Here is an 11491-nt window from a genome sequence, read left to right on the forward strand (position 1 = left end):
CCTATAGTACCCGGCTAAACCCAAGAAACTTCTAATGGTAGTTGGAGTAAATGGTCTAGGCCAATTGTTAACCACCTCGGTTTTATTTGGATCGACCTCAATGCCCTCATTAGAGATGATATGACCAAGAAATGCCACCGATCTCAACCAAAAACCACACTTGCTATACTTGGCAAATAGTTGGTGTTCCTTTAGGACTTGTAATACCACTATCAAATGACCCATACGATCACCCTCATTTTTCGAATATACCAATATATCATCAATAAAGACAATCACAAAGGAATCTAGTTAGTTTTGGAACGCCTATTCATTAGGTCCATAAAAGTCGCCGGGGAATTCGTGAGACCAAAGGACATTACTAGGAACGCATAGTGACCATACCTAGTTTGAAATGCCGTTTTAGGCATATCCTCACCTCTCACCCTAAGTTAGTGATACCCTGACCTCAAGTCAATCTTAGATAAGTAGATTTCCCCTTGGATTTGATAAAAAAAGTCGTCAATCCGAGGGAGAGGATACTTGTTCTTAATGGTGATTTTATTGAGTTGGCGAGAATCAATCACATTTTAATAACGGACCCATCTTCTTCTTAACAAACAATACAACGAGCTCCTCATGGTGAAATACTAGGTTGAATAAACACCTTATCTAATAAGTCTTTGAGTTGGAGTTTTAACTCTCTCAACTCAGATGGATCCATCCGGTAATGAGGGATTGAAATGGGATTCATATCCGATAACAAGTTAGTAGGAAATTCAATTTCCCATTAGGGAGAAATTCCGGGCAAATCATTCGGAAAGACTTCAAGAAATTCCCTTACTATAGGGACTGACTCGATAGATGGAGTTTCAGAGTCTAGATCTTTGGCTCTCACAATATGATAAAGACACATTTTAGAGATCATTTTACAAGACTATAGACAAGAAATGATACGACCTATAGGAATAGAGTGACCCCCCTTCCACTCTAAGACAGGATCATTTGGGAATTGGAACTTGATTGCCCTTAATCTATAATATATGGAAGCAAAACAAGCATGCAACTAATCCATCTCAACCATATCAAGTTCTACCAAGTCAACCAAAGTAACTCTATTGGGCAATGATATAGGACAACCCCTAAAGACTCTTCTAGCCACAACGGAGTCACCTACCGGGGTTGTAACTGAAAATGGTTCATTCAAAATATCGGGTAGAACATCAAACTTTGTAGCTACTAGAGGATTTAAAAATGATAAGGTAGCACCGTGATCTAGTAAAGCATAGACATCAATAGAGAACACTTGTAACATACCGGTGACGAAATCGAGAGACTCCTCTTGTTCACCTCTAGCGCAGAAAGCATAGAAACAATTCTTATTAAGAGCATCGGGACTGGGAGCACTTGCTTGTTCTTGAGAATTTTCTCTCCCTTGAAACTTTATCATAGGACAATCCCTCTTCATGTGACCACTCTTGACACAACCATAGAAATTTCGCTTACCAACTAAACACTTGCCTTCATGTTTCATACCACATTTAGTGCAAGGAGACTTCTCCAAATAAGGACCACTAGCTTTCTCCTCCTTAGCCTTGGGTGTAGAACCTCTACCTTTTTTGACCCTTGGAATGGTAGAATGACTTTGATTGGGGAACCTCTTTTCGAACCTTGGCTTATCATGTACCTTAAATCTAGACTTAGAAGAATTTCCATCATTGGCCCTTGTCCTCTTCAATTCCCTACCAAATTGCTTAAGCTTTTGCTCCTCAATTTGTTCGGCATGAACCATGAGACGAGATATGTCCATGCTAGGAATAAACATAGCCGACCTACATTCATTAACCACAAGATCGAATATCCCCATAGAAAATTTGTTTATCTTGGCCCTAGAATCTGCCTCAATAGTAAGAGCATACCTGGAAACTTGAGTGAACTTGAGACTATACTCCTTCACACTCATACCGCCTTGGCGTAGGTTGATGAATTCTTGCATTTTCCTCTCCCTTAGTTCCAAGGTAAAGAACCTATCAAGAAAAGCCATCTTGAAAGCTCCCCAAGTAATCCGACCTTCTATAACAAACCTCTCATCCTTTCATTGCTCATACCAAACTTGAGCCACATCTTTGAGTTGATAGGCGACTAGTTCAACCTTTTTACGAGAAGACACCCCCATAGCATCTAGTACCTTGAACACTTCATCAATGAACCCTTGAGGGTCCTCCTCTACCTTGGAGCCAAAGAAAGTAGGGGGATTCATCCTTGTGAAATCCCTTATCCTTGATGCGATATTTCTAACACTGGGGTTCATTTGGACCCTAGTATCCCTAAAAACTTGAGTAGCCAACACTTGGGTCAAGCTATGAAGGACCGCCCTTATCTAGACATTAGACATAGCTCCTTCTTCAATAGGAACTTGAGGGTTTTGAGGAGCTGGAGGGGGAACCGTCTCATTTAAATTCTCCTATTCGACCCTTCGAGCGTTGTTCCTTCTTGTATTCATTTCCTATAAGCACAAGGAAGAGATTAGAAGATAAGGACAAGATGAGTTAAGACTCTAGAGGCACGACTTCAAGAATATCAACTGAGTGAGACTTTCCTAAGCATCACATAGCCTCTTATTCATAATTGTGGCACACTTCACAATCATGAACAAGACTCTACTAAACTTGGTTTAGTGAGACATCAATCCTAAGATTATTTAATCTCATGCTCTGATACCAAGTTTTGTCACGATTGGGGAGCACCCCCAGACGCAATCGGCGTCCTTGTACTCGAAGTGGACTAAGACTAGACTGTTTGCATTCATCATACATTTCATAGGTCAAATGCGTGAAAAATTGAAACTTTATACATACTAAGGTATACATAGACCTCTCGCATACTAACTATATATATACATATGGAGTTTACTTAGACTCCTAGCATAGAAAGCTTACATACGCTTCTCGTTTAATTAACATAATCAACATATAAGGAGTTAGTATAATAATATCATCTCACATTAAACTATCTAAATGAAGTAAAATATTTGGGCATAGCCCTTACACAAGTACATATTGCCACTTAGGGCTTACAACAATTGTCTTTAAGAATAAACAAAGCAACAAATATCTTTTAGACTATATCAATTCTACTAGGGTAGATCAAAGGCACCATCCTCGAACTTGGAGGAATCACCATTACTTGGAGGAAGAAGTCCAAGTATCTTTGCCAAATTTCCTAGAAGCTCTTTAATTGTCGGAACCTACAATGTTTGGGAAAAAGGAAAGAAATATGGGTTAGCATAAAACACATGTAATAAGTATGGTTCCTATGCATAAAATCATTAATGCATGAGAAAAGACACAATTTAGTCAAAAACCATGCTTTATGTTCAATAACTCAACAAGCACATCAATGGAATATTATAAGTCAACCCAACATGATATTAACCCAAAACATAAGCAACCCAAAGCAATACTTGTGCAATGCCAAGAATAGAACCCCATAACCCTATTCAAAGCTAAGCATCACATTAAGTCAATTATTACATACATAGAACTTTTGGATCCCACATATGCAATGAGTAAGAGAAGTCCCATACCCTACCTTACCCTATGTAGTAACCTTTAAGACAAGCCCTAATAATAGTTCACATACTTGACTTATTCATTTACCATATTACATTAAGGAGGATAATGCAATAACTTACATGAGACCATGTGAGATACATGGAATCCGATTTTCTCCTCCCACATCGAAAAGAGAGGGTTAACACTTGAAGATTATTCACATAGTTAAGGGTCATGGAGATTATTCCTAGAAACATTGACTTACTAACTTTGAATTTTCCATCTCCTGAGACAACACATATCAAAGAGAGCCATTCTCAAAGATTTCAAAAGAGAAAAATATGATCAAACACTTTCTTCTTCAATCTTCCATGTGTTCTTTCCTAAATTGTTTTCAAAGGCATAATATGAATGTATTGATGATTATCTAATCATTTGGAAGTGGTTTTCAATCCAATTGCATTATGAACCCATGCTCTATCACCAAAACGATTTAGCCTTGCATGAGCCTTATGATCTTGATTTGTTATCTATTGAATTATGATTCTATTACGTAGTAGTAATTTTATATTCTGTTATTTATATAAATTTATGTTGAATTGATTATGATTAGTCCATGATGATAAATGTATGAAGATTTGAACATCAATAGCCTATGTTTCTACATGTTGCCTTGGATTGGTTGTGTAGAGTTGTGATTATGTATGAACTGCTGTAGCTACTGTATTTGGGTGATATAATGGATGAATTTTGTAGGTAAATCCTTAATGAACAATCTAATAAAGGATTGCATGAATTGATTAGATTCCTTTAAGCTATGAAGTCAAAAAGCTAAGTGTGTGATGGATCTTGAGTTGTCGTTGTATCAAATATGGTTTCTTCTTGATCTCCTACCGAATTAGTTAATGACTAATGAGTGTATTGTTGATAAAATATGAATGATGATCAAAGCCTTAGAGAGTTCATAGTATTGGTAAAGTCTTCTATACTCTATCAATTCGATAAGCCTAAATGCCTATGTTGTAACCTTAATCTTGAAGGTATGTAATTATGTTTTCAATATGGTTAAATGTAGGTTTATATACTTCCTTAGATTCATAATATGTATGAAATATTATCTAAATCAATGCAAGGGAAATTAGCTAATGATCTATGTTATTCTACTTTCTTAGTATGTTGATGTCTTGTATCATGTTATAGTATAATCTTGTAGAGACTTGTACATGGTTTCTTGTGTGTTTAAAGTAAATTTACATACTTCCATATATGTGAATTATTGATAAGGAGTGTTTATCAATGATTATCAAAGGGTGAGAAATTGGTAAGAATGCTTATCCCCTATACTCTTTTACTTCTCTATTTCTTTGTAGTAATGTTGATGAAGCCTTGTATGACATTGTGTGGTATGGTCAACTTATGGTGGCGGTTTTTTTACTTTATTGTCATTATATATGTGTTGACCATGGACTTGAAGGCAAATTGATGAATATTTGATTTAGAGATTTAGATGATCATCTTATGATGTAATTGTGCCTATATTCCTATCTAGTTGTGATATAGGTTGTGTGGCTATTGAATGAGCATGCGTATATTCAAGCTAGGGTATTATATAGGTGCTGCTATTGATGTGTTAAAATGGTTTGTAGCCCCTACCCATGTACCCCTTAGATGAAAGTGTAAATAGCTAAAATTAGGAGCCTTGGTTATGATGTTTATATTGCCTTGCCTCCTATGCTATTATGTGTTGTGTGGTTTGTTCTTGGATGTATAATGTGGTATAAGAGGGTGGATTCCTCAAGTAGTAATTGATAGCCATTATGTGATCATGTTATCCAATGTATACACACTCTCACTTATATGCATGTTGCAAGTAGTATAGGTTATGGTGTCTAATTGAAAGGTTGTTCTCATATTCACTAATGTCTACTACTATGCATGTAAAGTATATGTATGTGAAGTATGTTATGTATTCCTTGCTAGGATTACTTGATAGGTGTACTAGTATGGGCAAGGGTATGGGACGTTGTCTATACATTGCACATGTGTATCTTGATAGGATAGTTCGTAAGTTTGGAACTATGTATATGAAAGATGAATATATGAACATGTTATGAATATGATGTGTATGAAAGGATGAACTATGAATGTGCATAGTGTCTTAGTGGGTATATATGAAAGGATTGATCATATAGTTATGCCTATAGACTCATGCATTGATATATGAACTTGTGTGACTTAATGTGTTATGTGAAAGGTTTGCTCACATATATGTATACACACACATGTATGAAGATCTAGTCAAGAGAGGGGTCTTGAATGGTGTATTCATGTGTACCCTAAACTAGATGATGCCTTACATATGCTATGTTCATGTGAATGGATTGTTTACATGATTTAGGTTGATGAACTTTCATCTATGACCTATGAAGTGAGCATATGAGGGGATGAATCTCCTAAACCTATGAATTATAAAGTAAAAATATAATAAAGGTTTTCAATAAAGGGAACTTAGCTTATCACCGAGTGAACTTGTATATGAGTGTGTGTCCCTTCCCAATATGGAAAGGTAGGTATATCATAAATCTCATGAGGTGGAAAGCCTCATAAACCAAGGGCATAGAGGGATGTTTCCAAAATATACTCCAAGTTCCATAACTATGTCGCCACTATAGGATACTAGCTAGTGGATTCCACCTAGAAAGCTATGTCACATTTGGTTCTACTTTGGCTGGTAGACCACCCTTTATCGGTGTGGGGTTTTATGACACCGAATTCCATATTTAGCATATCATGGTCTATGTCGGTTAAGGCTATAGTTTCCCTAATGTAAAATGGACAATGGAAGTTAAATGACTAGGACCCTAAATAGAATGACTTAAGGGAGGTTACTTAGGATAGGTGGAAGTAATGAACCCATCTAGACATTGCACAAGTAGCTTCTTAGGGAGTTCTAGGAAGGTGTTCTAATGCATGTCACTATATATGTGTTCCTTATGCATGACATTGTAGTATTTGTCTACTTGTTGTGAAGATGTGCATGATATGAGTCTTTATGCATGATGTTGATCTTGTTGACTATATGATGAAGGTCTTGACTTAACTATGTCTATGTGATATTATACTTCTATGATGGTATGTGTTTTACGATGATGTTTGGCCTTTGATTGTGTTTCTATGAAGTATGAAAATGATATATATGCTATTGATAAAGGTTTTATGATGATTTACTCAAAATGGCATGAAGTATGATTTCAAAGAAAATATCCCTTTTAAATGCATGTTTTCGCATGGTTGCCATACTTAGTACATTCTTGTGCTAATCCCATTCTTCTCTACTTTTTACACAAAGTGTAGGTAATGGAATGCTTAAAGGAGGTCTATGATTGAGGAGCTTTATAGGTGATTTCCCAAGCTCAAGGAAAGGAATCCTTAAGTCCAAGGATGTCCTCATGTTTACTTATTGTAAAGTCTATTTAGTAATGTATTGTTTTGTATTATGTCATAAGGGCCTTGTCCTTAATATACTCAAAAGCTATTGAGTCTAAGATGGCAAAGAGACTTATAGTCTATATATGTATTATGGCTTATATTTTATATGTATATGAAGTAAAGTTTCTAGCATATGAGGTGCTATGAAAAGTTTTAACTTTTACACTAAATTAACTATGTCGATGCGATGAATGATAACTATGGGCTTGTATAAGACCTCCAAGAGGTCAAGTATGCCATGTTACTTCTAGGGGATTCTTTCCGGTCGTGACAAACGTGGTTACAGAGCACGAGGTCTTAAAAGTGGTTTAGGGTCCAAGAAGTCTCATTTTGCCACGTCTAGTAGAGTCTTGTATCATTGGTGGTGAGTCGCGACATATCAAATGGTACGAGAGGTATAGTACGATAGAGTTTCCCTTCTTCATCATTCTCATGTTGTGTGATATAACTTAACTCTATAAGATCTCTCTCTTATGTTTTCTTGTCGGTGGGTCTTTTAGATGTGATTGCTTGGATGAGATTGCGCAATGCTTTAGGGAGAAAAGGTGATTTTGAAATGCTTATCTTTTTTTTATGGTTTGAATGAGTATATGTGAAGGTGACACTTGTCCTTATTCGATGATGTATAAACTAACTAAGGCGACTTGAAGGGTTAACTAGACTTAGGTAGGGGTATGAGACTCTACCTATGTCTTGCACTAGTCTGCTTTAATGGAGACCTTAGGAGGTTAATATTATGTGTGTGTATGATAATGAATGTAAATGTTCTTATGTGATGATATCTATGCTTATAAACATGTAAATAGCCTAGTGTGCTAAAGATATGGAATTATGCATGCATGAAGGTTATAGATGAGTGGAGTATGGTGGTAATTGTAGTTCTTGTTGGGTTACTTGATTTAGTAGGGTTATGGGGATTTACTTGATCATTGTACATGTTAACTCTATGGGGAAAATGATTGGTTATTTTACCTTACTATGTATGAAATATCTCTTATTTGATGATGTGTTGCCAATTATGGCAATATATGAAATATATATGAAATAGCAAGTTATGTTGAATAATGTTTGTCATGATATAGTTAAAGCATGCTAGAAGTTGTGGTGGTTTAAGTGAATTCTCTTAGATTGTTGTATTCCTATATGGTTTAGTATGATGGTAGACAAATACTAGGATTTGAACTTGGAATGTTTAATAACTACCTATGGAAGCATGCTATTCTATGAATCTATGGTGATTAAAAGTTTGCGTTGCCCCTCAATTGTCTAAATGTTTCATTTTTGGGATATTTGGAAGCATGCTCACTATAAAGACTAGGCAACTTATTATAACATTTTTTGAGAACCAACTATTGGATGTTGTTGAAATATGTGTAGAATTGATGAATATGAACATTATAATTAATGTGAAAAGGAGTTTTGCTATTTGGAAATAAAGAATGAGAGTCTTATGACATGATGAGTCGTAGAGTTATTTCTAAACTTCTTATTGTGTTATGAACTTCCTTGTTGTTTTCCTCAAATGATGTATGACCTTAGTCTCTATTGCATTGTAGGAAGACCTTATGTGAATTGAATAGTATGATCAAAATTGATGGTTGAGGATGATTTGCCTAAAATGATAAGGTTTAGAATGCCTTAGTGTTGCTAAATTGAATTAATGAAAATTACCTATAAAGTAGTAATCACTCTAAGTGATGAAAATGAAAGTTGTGTAGTTAAGATCCTCTATAGGTTGGGTTAAGTTGCTCTTATTTGGGTTTACCCTAAGTGGGGGATGGAGATTGAGTAGTAAGGTTGTAGAAATTGTCTACATTGTCCTTCTATTCTTACTTGAATTGGAAAATAATGAATTCTTTGTAAGCTTGTTCATGAATATAGTCTTGCATAAAGTGTGAATTCCATGACCTTTATATGATTGGTATGAATTGATTGACATCATCTTGGAGACATGATGAATTTTCCAAAGAGCATGAAAGGAAATTTTTGATAAGGTCCATGTTTTCTCATATTGACTTGCATTTTTATATGCTAATTGTGAATTTGACTTATGAGATGAGATAAGAAGCACGGTAATAGTCACTTGTGAGGTAAAATGTTTAGCCTTAAGATGAAAAGTTGATTCTCTTTAAAATGAATTATGTTGAGTCTCTTGAAAACTATGTGACTTTTATGATTAGGAATGCATAATTGTAGGCTCATTCTTTAAAAGTGAAAGCATGTTTAGCTAAGTGTCCATGTGTGTGCCTGTAATTTGTGTTTTATTTTTCCAAAATGAGGCTTACTATAAGGGTGAGTATTATGTTAAGAAAAGAAATTTGTGAATGGCTTCATATTTTTTATTGTGATGTACTTGGTGTGACTTGCCATTTAGACTTCACTAAGAAGAAAAATATATGCATGTCTTGGCTTGAAAGTTGAGATTTCTCATTTTTAAGAGGAAATTGAACTTGTACTTGCTAAGGTGTGAAACTCATGATACATGTAAGTGTGTTGAGGAGAAAGAGATTCCTCCATTGACACAACTAAGTATGGTATGATTGAGTATGACCTTTATGGAAGTAGGTCTAACTAATGAAGATCTTTTTGATTTAACTAACTCAACTTTATGTGCACTGAAGTATGAGTGCTTAAGTAACTTTGAGTATGGGTTATGATCTGCCTATGAGTAGCTTTTCAATATTTTCTTGTAATGAATTGAGATGAAATGATCATGTTATGATTAGGAGAATGATGTTCTCCTATGAACATGAAAAGGACCTTTGTGTTTGATGCATTAAAGAGTAAGTGAGTAATGGTTTTGCTTGATTGTGTGCATTGAGTGCTAAAATGATTTGATGATATTTTAGATGTTATGAACTGCTCTATGATGCATTGAAGTCCTTGTTGTGATTAAAGAGCCCTAAGTGTCATTCGAGGACGAATGTTCCCAAGTGGGGATATTGTAAGACCCCGAAAATTAGATAAGGTGTCTAGAGCCTAACATGTTTTTATTAAAGTTCTAAGGTCCTAAATATTATTAAAATATTAGTATATAGAATGTAACAACCCTAATATGACTATGCTAAGTAATGCTTAATGTCTCTAGAATGCCTATGATTAGACCGGGTTCACACGGATTGATGCGCATAGAACTAGACCTCTTAACCCTTGCAACAGCCAAGCCAACTAACTTGGTGAGTTAGTTGATCTAGGAAAGGTTGGGTCCATCCATGTAGGGCACCCGAATATTAAGATTTACCCGGATGATTCTTAATCGGACTTAAAAAGGGGTAATCTTAAGTTTGGAGGGTCTAGGGGTAAAATGGTCTTTTCCAGGATAAGGGTAGTATTGTAATTACCCTAAATATTTAAGCAATTAAATCAATATGGTGGAGGGTCAATTTGGGTAGAAAGGGTTGAAATTGGCCCTTTGAGTGAAATCTTGCTCCACCCGAGTTCGAACCCAGGTGGGAGCAATGATTTAATTTGATTTATTTTATTTGGTGAATTAATTTAATTAATTAATATTTAATTATTGATTTAATTAAAGGGAAATCATATTTTTAATAAAATATTAATAATAATAATAAAATTAATAAATAATGGGGAACCTAGTTTGACTAAGTCCCCACCTAACTCTCCTAATCCTAATCGACTCATTCTCACGTCTCTCACTCTCATTCTCACGTTTTTCATCAGCAAAAGAACTGAAAATAATAGTTCTTCACTTTTGAAGAACTTAGACACAAAAGTTCAAACGAAAAGCTAAGCTAAAAATGAAAATTAACAACATTCTTCTTGACGGATTGGGTTTTGATTTTGGCAGTGAGGTAGTGGTGTCGTGGGAATAGGTAGCATTGAAGCAAGTGTTGAACGACATTAAGGTATGCGTTTCTCTCCTGGACTCCTTTCTCCAAGAAAATTTCCTTTCCATGAATTCAACGAATTTTGAAACTAGAGTTGTCCTCGTTCTTGTCGAACTCCTTGTCCCTAGTATCCTTCTGATTTCAATTTGAAATAGGTTAGGGATCATGTTGTTGGTATGTTTAATGGTATTTTAAGTATGAAGTTTGATTTTCGTGATAATGTGTTCATGATTATGTGTTTGGAATTGTAAGCATGTTAATTTATGCCAACAGAAAGTATGTAAAAAGTGATGTTTGTGCAAAAGTTTGTGTAAATCATGATGTGCAAAAGTGGTGTAATGTTGCTGGATGTAATGGTAATTCTTTTCTGAATATAACCATGAAAAAAATATACTTAAGAATGCACCAAATGATTCATGAAACGTCCTAAGATCTAATGAAAAAATAATGATAACAAGGAGCTGAAAATAATGAACAAATTTCCAGCATTTGGTTGGTTGGGTTTGGACAATCAAAGTGGTATAGAATGCAATGAAAAATGAATGTAAAATAAGTAAAACCACTAAGTATTGAACCCAAGACATCATTACATGAAAGCTATAAAAACATCAACAAAAGATT

The sequence above is a fragment of the Solanum pennellii genome, chromosome 9 (genome assembly GCF_001406875.1).
Source record: "Solanum pennellii chromosome 9, SPENNV200".
Taxonomy (NCBI): domain Eukaryota; kingdom Viridiplantae; phylum Streptophyta; class Magnoliopsida; order Solanales; family Solanaceae; genus Solanum; species Solanum pennellii.